Here is a 14,996-nt window from a genome sequence, read left to right as displayed (position 1 = left end):
ACTATGTCACTGGTAATTTGGGGAAACTAAATCTTATTTTATGGAGAAAATGTCTTCTGGTTTTCCCTCTGATGTCCTCTGACTGCTCTGTCTCAACTCTTGGTCATTTACGGAGTCTCCTGACAGACAGATAGATGCTGCAAGACACACACCGCTCTGGCCTTCTTGCTGTTGGACTAGTAAGTAATATTGGTTGGCTTGCTATGCCTTGTGTTGCTGCACTTGCTTGATGTTTGGTTGTTTTAGCAAAGTTAGGTCTACTCGCTAGTTTCTGATCTATAATCATAACAATGATGTGTACAGCTGTCCATATTTACAACAGTAGTGTATAAGGGAATTGCATTCTGAAACCAGGAAAGCCTGTGATTTTAGTCATCAAATATTAACAGTACAAATAACTGAAATTACAGTGTGAATCCATCCACTTGATTTTCAGCTAAAACCACAACATTGCAATATATTTTACATGCTGTGCATTAATATTAGCTTTGACTTTAGAATGTGTGTTGGACAATGTGTCTGTGTTGTTGTGGGTTGTAGACATTGGTGGACTCCATTTCTAAGCTAACTAACTAACGTTAGCTAGTGTTGCACACTGTTGCACACTGTTGGCACTGCAGTGAAGCGGACCGAGAAGGCACTCGGGAGTGCACATAAACGTCAGATTCATTGGATTTTCCCAGAAAATATAACCTGCATCCCTACATAGAGATCAATCCACAGTCTGTTATAGGCAATAAAAAATGATTAATACATAAAAAATAATATGTAAAATGCTTCAAAATCTTACATATGTTATCTTTAACATATAAATAGGCAATGTGTGTCACTTTAATTTTAAAACAACAATTATATTGTACATATTGTCTATTATTATCATACATTTATATATATATATATATTATTATTATTCATTTTATATGTATGCCTCTTGACTTGCAGTAGTTTTCTTTCTTTTTGATCTATATTTAATCGTAATTCATCTATATACCAAGGGAAATTCCTTGTATGTGAAAACCTACTTAGCAATAAAACTAATTCTGATTCCGAGTCAATGTTTTTGGATTTTTGTGGAGTAGTTGATTCGGTTTAATAGCTAATAAATAAGTGAGTGATAAGTAATTGATCTGGATTAGTGTTAACTGTGTAAAAGAGGGCAATTACAAGTGTGTGTCACTTTAAGAGTCAGTGTTCTTGATTTAAGCGGGGTAGCTGATTTTGGTTTAGTATGATCTGTGTAAGTGACATTACAGTGTGTGTGTGTGTGTGTGTGTGTGTGTGATCACAATACCTCTTGATGTCATCCGAGTTGCTGATTTGGTTGACTGACATATAAGAAATTGAGATTCCATACAGTGTGAGTCACTTTAAAACTCAAAAGTTACTGATTACATCTGAGTGGCTGATTTGGTTTTTTAATAACTATTCCAATAAATAATTCCGAATGTGTGAGTGTGTGTGTGTTACTTTAAGACTCCGTGCTCTTTATTTTGGATGAGTAGCTGATTTGGTTTGGTATTAACTGTGTAAATAAGTGAGATTACAGTGTGTGTCACTTTAAGAGTCAGTCTTCGGGTGGCTTCTTGATATTAATAGAGCTGCTGTGTCTTCCTCCTCTGACGTAATGCCCACAGCCTACAGAGAGACAAGCAGAGAGGTCCTGTCACAGCAAAGCGATAACACTAGTCTGAACCAAAAAAAAGAGAGAAATTACAGATAACGAGCTGCTCCTGGCTTTGGTTTGCTGTGGCCAGCAAATCCGGGGCTCTGGGCGGCTTAATAACACAACTATAACATCGGAATATTAGAACTCCAGAGCCAACCTAACTCACTAATCAGTCGGTATCAGTGTTTGCCGTGAAGCCTTAACTATCTCTCTTTCCCTCTCAGACCAAAGAAAAAAAGAGACAGCCAAGACACAGTCACCCCGTCCGACATCATCAACAAACAAAAAAAAAAAAACCCACAAAGAGACGAACCAGCCAGCCAACCAGCCAGCCAGCCAGCCAGCCACCATCTTAACAGGCTGCTTGAAAGAGACACACACTGAGAGAGAGAGAGAAAAAGAGGCTAATGCTTATTTTTGATCAACAGGTAAGCAGCACCAAAAGAAACACACTACCAGCACACCATGCAATACAGCCCTCTCTAGTAGTTGGTGCAGTGACATTGTAAAACGGCAAAGAAGAGAAGGGGGGAAAAAACGCATCGGCGGTGCATGGGTTTGGAGTTGTAGATGGCGAAATGCATGCTCTCGGATAAGTGGCAAAATGAGATTTGTTCGTCTCGAAGGGGGGAAGCCGGGCTATCAATGGTTGCGTTTAGGAGACATAATATCGCTCTGTTAGCCGTTAGTAGTTTTACGACGGGCAGCAGTCGGTTTGCGTCTTATGTAACTAACGGCCTGAGCAGCGTCGGTAAGGAAAGAGGGATCTGCTGAATGAGAGAGAGAGAGAGAGAGAGAGGAAAAAAGAGCAGCACCGCTTTGAATTCACATGGCAATTTACATTTAGGTTAGGACACCCAAACGCTACACAAATACAAATTGAGGGGGCTACTGGGGGACGGCTACCGCTTTTGACTTAACACTGAGTTTGTGAAGCCGACAGCAAGGGGACGTGGAGTGACTTAGTCGCCCTCAAAGTAGGTTTGTGTGTGTCTTTTTGTTGTTGTTGTTGTAAGTTTTGTTTCTTTTTATTTTTTTTTGAGAGGGGGCATTCATTTACGATAAGTCGCATCTTTGACTGAGCCGCTACAAGCCGGCGACTCGGGGTGATTTTTGCAACTACAAAGTAGCTCTCGTGTAACTTCTGTGTGTTACTTTTTTTTTCCTCTTCTCGTTTTCATTGATAACTTTTTTTCGTTACTATTCTGACTGCAAACTTGATACTCAAGTTCAGATTTCTTGCTCCTCCGAATGACGCACGTCGCGGAGAAAGAGTGGGGGGAAAGGAGTTTTGTGCTGAAAGATGAACACAGTTAGGGTGCCTGTAGTTTCTTTTATATATATGGGGGGCTAAAAAGTGGAAAAGTAGTGCAGCTCTGAGATCAAAGAGATTGTGTTTATCAACTGGTTTACAGCCGATATGGCGCTGTTTTGTTTTTTATTGCACCTCTTTCATTGTTAGGAAGCTCGAGAGCGCATGGTGGATGTGAATTGTCGTTAAAGACCCCCCCCTCCTTCCCCTAAACATCCTGTCTTATCAACAAGAACAACAAGTACTTATTAGCTCAAATGTAGCGTATTTATTTATTTGTTGTTGTTGTTGTTGGAACTTTTCTTGAAAGCCTGCGTTGCATTTCCACTCAACTTTGAAAAACTTGCGCACCCCCCCTCCTCCTCCTCCTCCTCCTCCTGTGGTAAGAAACTGTGATGTTCCTTTGAGATAAGGGAGCTGGGTAGGCATGACAACTCTGTGGGGAGAGCAGAGTATGTGAAGCCAGTACAATGAGGCACACACTGCAAGGAAGCTTTTTACATAGTCCTTCACAGTTCTCCAAATCTGGCCCCCCAAAAAGAACTGCTTATGTGTGGACCGACTTTTATTCAACAGATAACCTCAGTACATTATTTTAAAAAGCAGAGCAGGCCCGTGAGACTTTACTCTGACCCCACGCTTGTTCGCAGTTGTTTGAGAAAAGCAGAGAGAGTTTGTATTTTAACAAGTGATTAATTGATTAATTCCTTTTTATTTTCATTCACTGGCGTTAGCCTTGTGAGGTCGCAAAACATTTGTAGGTTATTTCTGCAGTGCTTTAGATATAAAGCATCTATGTGTGAGTTTTTAACTTCACGGCATTTCAGTGTCAAGTAGAAAGTTTGTTGAAACGTTGCACTGGCTTTTTTTAAAAAGCACTTTAGAAAAGAAACAGTGAGTTTGAGAATGATATCTGTAACGCTCATGTAAAAAGTTCTGGCTTCCAATATTTCCTTTAAAAGTTTTTACGCTCTCGGCCACAGCTGTAGGGAAAGGTTACACACGCATCCTAAAACTGTGGGGGATCACTTGAGGGAAAAATACAAATAGAAAAGAATTATTCATGAAACTTGGTTTAGTTTGCTTTGCACTTTTACAAGCGACATACCAACGCAACTCTAATTCCAAAGCTGTTAACTCTGGAGTATTTGTTTAGACTTTTTAAGCACATAACTTTTTTTTTCATGAAGGACAGACAGCAGCATACGCCACACATCTTCTGTAAGATTTCAGGAGTATGATAGATGGCTGCTTTTATTACTTTTTTGAAAACAAAATACTTTAGAAAGTCAAACAAATGTTGTCAAAGTTGAGTCAACTTACTGTAGTTTGTTAAGAGCTCTGGATATTTGTGTCTCAGTTAAGAGTTCAGTATTTAGTGGATTTGTGTGACGCACAGCTCCATGTGTAACTTTGTCTAACAGGTTTTTCTATCGCTTTTAAAATTGTATTTTCTGTTACCTGGCACAGATGATATCAGATTTTGTAGTTTGATATTCATAACAGCATCTTCAGGCACTTGGTAAGTAAATCAAGTGCTTTTAACTGACATCAAGTTTTAATTTATTTGGGAATTTCCATGTGCTCTCTGTCCATCTGGCCAGTTAATGTTTCTCTCTTGTTTCCACGCACCTCGAGTGCGACACACTCCAGCCTCAGGGACACTTGCTCCTAACTTCTTCAAATAATTTTGCTCTTTTATCCACTGATATCGCACATGTAAATATGCCTTTGTTAAACTTTTACAAAACATTTAACAAGATCCTATAAAGTGTGTAAAAACATTTGAACTAGCAGTGTATCAATCTATAACTTTTAAAAATGTTCCTCTTTCCAGACACTGGATATTATTGTATCTTACGGCCTTGTTCGTAGCTGCTATTAAACGTCAAAACAGTTGACGACTTCCTAAAGAGAACCTCTGCTTGTAAAACTCTTTCCCGTATGTGTGTGTGAGACAGAACACTTTTTCCTGTGTGTGTGTGCGTGTGTGTGCGCGCGTGTGTGCGGAGACAGCCATGGCTTACTCATATGGCTGCAATATGTGAAGTCTCTGCGGTGGAACTGGGAAGAGAGAGAAAGTTTTGAGAGAGAAAGACAGAAACAGAGAGAGAGAGAACACATGGAGTGAGGGAAGTCAGAAATGTCCTGTTCAACTAGCTGGAATGTATCTCCTGTGTTTTATTGATGGTTTGATGTTCTGTAAGACATGAGGAACAACTGTAGTGATTTTGTGGGCTGCCATGCATTTTTCTTTGGTCGTTTCAAAGCAGGGCTGCATTACAAGGGAAAAAAGTTTGAGATGGAGTGTAAAAGGGCCAGACGGCATGATGTTATAGACGAGGAAATTTGTTATGGACCGTAGTTTCTGTCAAACTCTTCTACTTGCAGTCATTGTAATTGATAATTGTCAAGATAGAAAAGAGTTTTTTTCTTCAAATGTTTTTGGAAAAAGGCTTGATGTCAGTGTATTTGAAAAAGGCAAAGTTATATGCAAAAGGCAGAGGAAGCAAGAAAGAAAATAGTGCTGTCTTAAAGCTTTTTTTTTTTACTAATAATGTGTCAAGACCGACACAGTAAAATCCAAAAAGTTTACAGGATTGATAGAAGTTTGTTAAACTTAGGCCAAATATCCCTTGTACCTCCCTATGATACAGCAGAAGTTTTAGGGCGAGGTATTTTTATTTGCCTTACAGTACCTGCTAAAATCTGCCATTGCTAAGGAGAAAGCCATAACTCTGCCATAGCCTCAGTCTCTCAGTCACTGCTGTCTTTCTCCTTATTATCGGGCCTGATCCGAGTCCTGTCTCAGAGAGTTGTGTCCTGTTTCCCCTTGTCCTAATTGTATTTCAGTTAATCTTGGTTTATTATTGCAGTTCTCTAAACTGGTATTCTGTGGGTAGATGGGATATTAACGTGCTGGCAAATGAGGTAATCCCATTAAAAGACCTGTTGGCCACTACAGAGTGAGAGAGTGTATGGGAAGTGCAAAAGAGTTGTCTCCCTGATCTTAGGAGAGAGCAGCCCTCTAAAATCAGTTGAGCTAAATATTTTGCATTGTTGAGACAGTCTGACTGTTGGTTGCTACTGGAGTGACTGAAGTGGTAACAGGAGCAATTGTTTAAGAAGTTAGATTTGACTGTTTTATTTAAGTTTTATTTCTGGCTCTGGATAATAAGACATATGGAAAGCCTTGGTGAGAAAATATAGCACATGCAAGTGTTCCAAGCTGACATTTACCTAACATCTCCATGCCTCGACATTAAGCTCCTGTGTTAATACAATCTAATCTGTATTCAGTCAATCTTAGCAACAAGAAGGCTTAAGTTGTTTTTTTCCTCAAGGTTTTTTTTTTTTTTTTAAGTGTTTTTCTTCATGTGGACTCACAAATCTCATTTATTTATAATTTCTGATCCCATTTATTTATGAACATGGACTCTTATCTCTCACACTGTTTCCAATAAGCAGGAAAAGATAGCATCTATTAGAGCAATCAGCCGGTATTCATCTCAACCCTGCCTGCAGTTCAGATAAAGGAAAACCTCCATTTGTCACGGATAGTTTATTTAAAGAAAAAAACCTCTTTGCAAGGCTTCTGGCTCTCTTGGCTCAAAGCTCTGCAGCTCACACTCCTTTATTACCCAGTCTCTTGTTTTGCCCATATCCCAAGGACACAATTGTTTTTAACTTATTTAACTGTCTGGGCGCATTGTTTTTGGCTCTTCCATTGCTTTGTATTAGCTGCTTGTAACGTCTGTGATACAGGGATTTGAGCTCATTCTCCTGTTGCATTTACTGGAAGTCACTCTGGAAAAGAGTGTCTGCTAAATGCCCAAAATGTCATCCCCACTCTGTCTGTGGTTAGTACAGCCTTGTTTAGGCTTGAGTTTGTCTCTAATGTCTTTGGTCTTATTTTAGACTTTTAAGTCTGTCTTTTAGACGGCCTGCTTCAGATAACGAGCACATGGTCTTGGTTTAGGGTGAAATTAATCTTTTTTTTTCTTTCCCCTTTTTTAAAAAGTTTTTGGGACAGACAAATCCTAAATATGGGACAATTTTTCTTCCTTTGATCTGAGAGAGAGTAAATAATCCTTCTGTCACGATACAGTGGAGACTGATAAAGTGGTGGTTGAGTGGATTTAGGCGTAGCCTATACTAGTTGAAGGTGATGACACAGGCAGTATGGTCTTGTGGTTATAGAGACTACGCTGTTACCAAAAGGTTGTATATTTAAACCTCCATAACACCTGCCTGCTCCTTGTAACCTAAACTATATGAGTATTTTGTGTTAAATCTCAAAAATATACAGCACATGACATTGCTTCTTAACGGACATATGCTGCATTTTATGCTACCAGAAAGATTTTGGAAACAACATAACTTTGCCTCCTGAAGTAGTCAACCATAGCTCATTGGTCTGAGAAACCTACTGGCTTGTTATTTGATGTGTTATGAGTTGCGAGTTCTGACTGCTTTGACTCAGCATTGCACTTGGCACACTCATGCTTCCTGTGCACCCAGACGTTCAGTTATCAATCACTGTTCATATGAGTTTTGACCTTGTGTAGAACACAAGCGGGTGATTTGCTCCGAGGCTGTGTTCAATTAACTTTCAAATAAATCAGGATTTAATTGAAAAATGAATCAATGCACATTTGCCCAATGGAGAGCCAATCGAATGCTGTCACGTTTACTGCACAACAGTGGTTTTGTCTGTATGTTCCTATACGTTTGCCAAATTTGACTTTCCATCTTAGTACCAAACCTCTTGTGCCTTTTGAGTTGCTGCTCGTCTTTTGCGTCTACCTTTCTCCGAGCTTACACTACAGGTGTTATCTCAGGTTTTAAGTGTTTAGCAAAGGAAAAAAGGAGGGGGAAAAAGAGCTCAAATGTTGATGACTGTATGTCATTAGGAGAAAAATGTAGCTTTCCTATAAACAGTTGTCAGCAACTATCTTGAAACAAAGTAGATGTGTGTTTGGTCTTTTTAGGATTTGTGTGAATACAACAAACCTCCATGTGTTTTGAATGTTGGTGTCACAGGGATCTTAATAAGAAATGTTTGGAAGCCCTGGGTTATTTGTATTAACTCTGCCTTATAAGATGATAGTAAATTGTTTTTGATTGAGACTTAGTAAATGTAGTCCATCAGCCTGTTTACACTCTGATGGTGCATTAAAAGCTGAAAGTGTGTTTGATTTATGTTGTCCACCGGCATTGTACTGTAGGTCTTGTTGTGATAATAGGCAGTGAAACCTTCCTCTTAATGGTTTCACATTTGCAAACGGAGCTCCACATTAAAAGGTAAAGCCAATTAGAATAACTTGTAATTGACGACGATAAATATTGAACCAAAACCTGCAGCAAAAATCATTAAAGGGGAATCAATTTCAGTATTGAGGTGAATTATTGGGGAATTGGCCTTTTTAAATTTTTAATTCTTGCATAATGACTTTGAATGAGATCCAATACTGCTATTTCTAATAGCAACAGTATTTTATGAGGTTGTGGTTAGCGGGGTGGACCTAATATAGTTGCAGCTGTCACATCAGGATCATAGGTACATTTATCATTGTACTTTTTTTGACAGTTGTGATTAATTCTTAGAATTTATATACTCATATCTATGTCTGTATACAGTAGCCAGGATTCTTTTTTTGTGTGTGAGTTGCTTGTATTTCTGCTCTCTTTTACAATATTCCTGCTGGTGTCGGTATACAGTTGACACAGAAGAGGATATTAGAGCTCTATCTGCTAACTTCAGAAAAAGCCACTTGCTGTCAGTTATTTGTTTTTCATTGTAAAAAAACAACAACTCAAAATGACTTGAAAAGACTCAAGAGCAAGATAATCCATCACAGCAAACATGCAGTTTTTGTCTGAGATTATTTTTTGTTTTATTTCTTTGTGCCTGTGTTTATTTATCTGGGTACATACTGTATTACGTAAAGCTTTGTCTGTTGTCAATTATGAGAGGGAGATAGTCTGTGTCAGGATATAAACTTCAAACTTTGCCACATAAGTGTCGATATATTTAGGATGTCGTCATTAACAGTGTTTCAAATTTGTTTTATCACCGTAAATGTTTGTATGGCAAAAAGTATTGCATACGGCATTTCAGAGTGATTGGGAGACGTAAGCTAGCCTTCAAAGGAATAAATGCATAGTATCTCTAAGTAATTCTCTTTTTTTAGAAGAGTTCAGAACATGAATTAAGAGTTGGGATGAGGATTTTCTAAATGCAAATAGTATATATATACACACACACACACACACACACACTCAAAAGCCTGTGTCTTTCTGTAGGCCGTATAGTAATTGTGACATGCGCTACAAGCTGTAAAAATGCATTCAAACTTGTGGCGTCATGAGTACATTTGTATACTGTGCTCAAGTGTTCCCGTGAGCATGGCTCCATCTGTAATTTCTTACAGTTTTCACACAGCACCCGGCAGACAGACAGCGAGAATTATCTACGGAAAATGTGACAGTGGCATAAGTGGCATGAATTTGAATGTGATTTATGTTGTAAGCTTCTTTGTGTTGAAGCTGAAAAGGCTGTGCAACACGCAGATGGAGAGAGTACTGAACCATTTTCCTCAAGTACTGTATGCTTAATTCAGCGAGACTTTTCTCAAGTGGAAGTGGCAGATTTGGGTTTTTTTTTTTTTTTTTTTTTTTTATCGAGGAAGCTACGTGGGTAAAAGTTGTTTCACTCCAAAGTGGAGACAGAGTTGATTTATTCTGAATGAAAGGAAGTCATTTGATTTTTTTATGCACGTAGGAAAATTTCCCACTGTTAATCAAAACATCCACCTGTCGCTCTGTCAATGTAAGATCAAGTATTTTTTGCTGTAAATCTGTGATCTGTGTTTTATCAACAAGCTTTAATGTGTTCAGCAGATGAGGGCCAGACGCACTCTCTTTCACATAACGCCACCTTTCCTTAAGCTACTATCAAGCCATGAGTTATGAATTATTTTGATGTGGTTGTTGTCTGTTTTACAGGTGATTTCAAGCCTGTGTGATTCAATATATTTCCTTAATATGGCATTATATATCTTTTATAAAATCAGAAATTCAAAAGTCATGGTTAGACTGCAGTATTAGATGACATTCATCTCCAGACAGTTCAGAATTGTTGATAGATGGCTATCAGTTATTGTAACAGTCTATCAGCACTTATCTATTTCCGCTGAGGTCAATTCTGTCTCATTCGCTGCTTGGTTATAATTGAATTGACTCACTGATTGTTTATTTCTGTACTGAAGGTTAACTGTCTGTTCTGTCAAGAGTCAAACCAAGAACCTGTCTGTGTTTCACTTTTTCCTTTTTCTCTTCAAGTGCCTCTTTCCCTCACTCTGTTTCATTATCTCTAAATCTTTGTCTCTCTCGTTCTTAGTGTAATGCAAGACAGGACGAGACTGTTGAGTGTCACGTGTGCTTGATCCTACCGTAACCGTTGTCAAAATACTTGATTTACTCGCCCTGAGATTGCAATTAACTTTCATTTCAAGTGTAAATATGCCCTGACATTTGTTTGCTATTGCAATTGCTTTCTCAGTCACAATAATATTTCTTCTGAGATTTGATGTGGCGGTCTTTTCTTCTGTGGCAAACCTGCTTTTTTCCCAAGCGCATGTCTTGCAGTCATATAGCTTTATCGCTAGCTAGTACCTCTTTATTTCACAGATAGGTTTGCTTGTGTTTGTGCACTATTGCAATATTAACCGTGTCAACTATGATGTATTTTTATGATATTGCCATTTTTAGATGTGGATCTGTATGTGTGTGTGTGTGTGTGTGTGTGTGTGTGTGTATCTGCGTTCGTGAAATATGATAGCCTTGTCAGAACTATATACCTGCTTAGAAACGGGGCTCATTTTTGCCGCTTTTAAAGCTATTCTCTATGCCGCTCTCTCTTATGCACACACACACTCACATACACACACACACACACACACACACACACACACACACACACACACACACATGCACGTACAGCCCCATTAGTATTGTAGTCTGGGATCTGGCTAAAACATCTGGTGGCTGAGTAACTTTTCAAAGTAGTCTTTGTCCTCACTCTGTGTGCATGCAATGCATGTGTCTGTCAGTGTGAGCGTTCATATGTGTGTGTGTGTTTGTGTGTCTGTGTAATAAGGGGCAGACTTTTTATGGCGTCCCGTCAAATTAAAACTATGATTTAAACGACTAACAAGTACATTCTTTTTTTTTTCCCCCAGTAAAGCGAATAGCCACACCAGCCTCTGCAAATTTTTGTGCGTGTGCCTCTGGCTGTGTGGACTGTTTGGACTGCAGAAAAAACATTGAAATAAAGATTAAGCATGGCTCTAGTAACTGTAATTCATGAATCGCCAGTCTGGCCTGTTGTGTTATTTTATTCATGTAACTCTGGCTGGCTGCTCAATAGCAGTGAGACAGCGGGAAGAAAGCACAGGGAGATATGACACCCTTCCAACCTGCCTCTGGTCCAGCTTGACATTTTTGCCCAACTTTGAAAGAAGCAGTGAAATGTGGTTAGATACAGCTAAGTCTCACCTGTTCTCCACAGCATGAGGCTGGGCTTCGTCTGATGCTATTAAATAATCCTGCAGTAGCAGCTTTGGGCTTTAGAGGGTACAGCCCTGCAGACAGTTTGAGCGGATGCCCTCAGGGCTTCACTTCAAACCACATAAACTTTGAAAGAAGCTGGGATTTATCTTCTCTTACAGCACTTAGGAGTGCTTAATCGGCACATTTAAAGGTGTAGCATCTTGTCCTTCTAAAAAAAACTTTACTTTAATGTGTTTATCATATATAATGTAGGAAATTCTTTGATGTAAAATGAAACAGTTGACTTTGGGCAGTAAGCCACAACCACTTGGCTCAGGTAGAGTTTTTGGATTTTTCACACATGAATTTCAGCGGCACTCTATCTGCAGTGTAATTCCAATGATAGGGTCGTCTCAGTGGCTGCACAACACTGTTGAATTTTGAATAGTGATTGGGTCACATTTAGAGACCCTCAGCCCAGTCATTGAACTCTGTTGGTATATATAACAAAACAGGAACCACAAAGAATATTATTCTTATAATTTTGCAACTAGGGCCGTCTGAAATCAGTATGTATATATGATTAGTTGTCACATATACTTTGGTTACTATTTCTGAAATACTATCTAATTTAGAACTGCAATTATTAGTCAATAATGGATTGTAATCAGTTTATCATTTGGAGTTTTGTCAACAAAAAAAATATCTCTCCCAGAATATTTTGGGGTTTTTGAGTGACATTTTAAAGGCTTCACCTCGTGTTTCTTCAGCATTTCCTGACATTTCACAAAACAACAAATTAATCGATGAATTGAGAAAATGCTCTGCAGATTAATTGATGATGAAAATAATCGTTTGTCGCAGCCCTAATAAGATTCTCATATGATTCTCGATCCCCACAGTGCACCTCTTACATTAAATCTTTGTACTGAACAATAAACAGCAACTTAGGATTGTGACTTTAGTAGTATTTATTTAACATATGAAGGAGTTAATCATATTTTTAGGTATTTGTTTGCAGGAGACTTAGAGTAAAATAGGCTCAATTTCCCTGATCATACATATCAACCTGACTGATATTAGGTTGGTTAATATTGGTTTCGGTAGTTTTTAGATTAACTGGACAGCCCTAATTACAACAGGGATGCTGTGCTCAAACCTTTCATTACACATTGTTGTTTAAGGTACTACATCAAAACTACATACTTTTTAAAAACACAGTCCAAGTGATAATCTGCTCAGGGCTCACCTTTGGGTCCTGAACCAGCATTTGCAGACCACAGAGATTCATGAAATGTGTTACCATCAGCATGTTCCTTCTTATGGATAAATAATAATTTTGATGGTCAGCACGTTTAAAAAAAAAAAATCTCACTGAAAGGGGAAGTCTTCTGTTGGTATACACTGTGTTCAACAACCCAGTGCTACCCTTTAAAGGATCTGATAAGTGATATTTGTCATGATCAGCAAGTCTTATTTTACATTTTGTCTCTCACGAAAAAAGACTAAAAGTCTACTTGCTGATAAGTGTGCATGTGTAGCAGTGTGTTTTTCGAGTGTCTGCTGTGTGTGTGTGTGTGTGTGTGTGTGTGTGAAGAAGTGGATGCATGGATAGAAGGATGATGGAGGGAGGGAGGTGGTTCTTTTTTGAAATGGAAATTAAGGGGGCACACATCTGGGGGTCTTTGAGACTTTTGTCAGGGACGGACGAGAAAGTGGGTGTCAGAGGCCCACAGTCAGAAGTGTGTGTGTGTGTGTGTGTGTGTGTGAGTGTGAGTGAGTGGCTAGTAGGGGGTAGGGGGGTTAAGACAGAATAGATGGAAAAGAGGGAAGAGGAAAGGGTAGTTTCTCCTTTCTGGGGAGGTAGGAGGGAATAAAGGGGTGTCTATGGTCAGTTGTCCTGTGGAGTCGGGAGAGAAAGACAGATGGATGGATAGATTAATGGATGGAGGGAGGAGAAAGGGCGAGGAAAGGTAGTAAAACCAGACTGTGACAGACTTAAGAAGAGAAGGAAAAGGACATGTTTAGAACAATAAGGTGGAAATAGAGTAAGGAAGGAAATAAAGAAGGAAGGAAGGAAGGAAGGACAGATGAGGAGCTCATTTGCATAGACAGGAGTGGGAGGCGGAAAAGTGGGGAGAGAAAAGGGGGCAAAAGATCACTTGCTATAGTCGAAAACTTTACGGCTGACAGTTAAATTTACTTCGGGCCTGTGTGTGTGTGTGTATGTGTGTGAGTGTGGTTGTCTGTGTGTTGGGGTGGGTGGAAAAGCACAGTGGGGGGCATGGCGTTTGTTCTGCAACATGGCTTTTGGGCTTTTTAGTGCTTCACATACACAAGTTGTCCTCTCCCTTTTCTCTAGAGACTGATTTCACCTAGCTGTGAGAATCTTTCTCTCTCTCTTGCACCGTTCTCTCTTTTTCTCTCTCTCTTACTATTTTAGGCAAGTGAGGGAGCGAGTTAAATGATTAGATTAAATTACCCTCCCATATAAAAATGTCAGTTTAGTGTCTGAACTGCACTGGTTGGAAGGAGGTTTGACTGGGGCAGATGACGTGTCTCGACAGATTTGACTGTAACTTTTGTGATCTCTTCCCTCTGCTGGTCTTCCAGTTGCTTAGACATTTGCAACTTTTATACCTGTGTAAAACACATGAAATGTGTGCTTTCCAGTACTTATAGTGCACTTTATGTGTCTTTACCAGATATACATAAAGCCTCAAGGGATGTATCTGTTGTGTAAACCACAAGCCGACAACTTCACCTAGACTGTACTAGACTCAAGCCAGTCTGAGGACTTCTTCCTAGCTTTCGCTGCTAAAACTGGATGGAAGCTGAGAGTTGTTATAAAAAAAAATCTGTATTGCAGAACCAATCCAAAGTCTTTAGGGTGGTGACATGGTGAAGTTGTGAGCTTGTAAACACTGTCGTACTTTATAACGTTGCCCAGGACATCCATTTTCAATAGAATTATTTTTTTTAAAGCTCTCTCCGTGTTACAAAGTTATGTACTATATCCCCAGTTTGTTCAGGAGAATGGGGGAGAGCTGTCTTTCAGGTAAGGCATGTCCTAGAAGTAAGCGGCAAATGTTTGTTAGCGCAAGCAACTACTTTGGATTAAGAAATCCCCACCAATTGATAGACACTAAGGGTGCTCCGATCAGGGTTTTTGAGACCGATCAACAATCGCTAGAAGCATATATATAGATATAGATCACAAGCCACTAGTGACCCACACCTCTATCTCACACCGGCTGTTCCTCTCTCCATATACAGGCTGTATGTCTGTTCTGTTACTTTATTGGTCCAGCAGTACGTTTTATAAAGACACCCAAGAGACTCACATTTTGAATGTTTTCACCCACCATTCCATGAAAACATTGCGTCTTAAAGTGTTGAAAGTCCCTCCTAAATAATATTTCAGAATGAGGTAGCTTTGACAGCATTTAATTTGTCAGATGAAAA

General features: G+C 39.2%; 1 protein-coding gene across 4 annotated transcripts in view; it reads left to right on the top strand.

The window, feature by feature from the left end:
• The first annotated feature begins 924 nt into the window (after window positions 1-924).
• The window catches only part of trps1 (trichorhinophalangeal syndrome I), a 118,399-nt gene continuing 104,327 nt past the window's right edge, over window positions 925-14,996 (top strand). For 2 of the 4 annotated variants that reach the window (XM_051389950.1, XM_051389948.1), the window contains exon 1: window positions 925-2,094. The gene's annotated coding sequence lies outside the window, so the exon portion shown is untranslated. Of the gene's footprint in view, window positions 2,095-2,145; window positions 2,644-14,996 lie in introns of those variants that run through there. The other 2 variants (XM_051389952.1, XM_051389949.1) reach the window with 2 other exon arrangements.

Source organism: Dicentrarchus labrax, unplaced genomic scaffold, assembly GCF_905237075.1.
Source record: "Dicentrarchus labrax unplaced genomic scaffold, dlabrax2021, whole genome shotgun sequence".
NCBI lineage: Eukaryota > Metazoa > Chordata > Actinopteri > Moronidae > Dicentrarchus > Dicentrarchus labrax.
The sequence above is the reverse complement of the archived record's forward strand: the minus strand, read 5'-3'. Positions and strand labels throughout refer to the sequence as shown.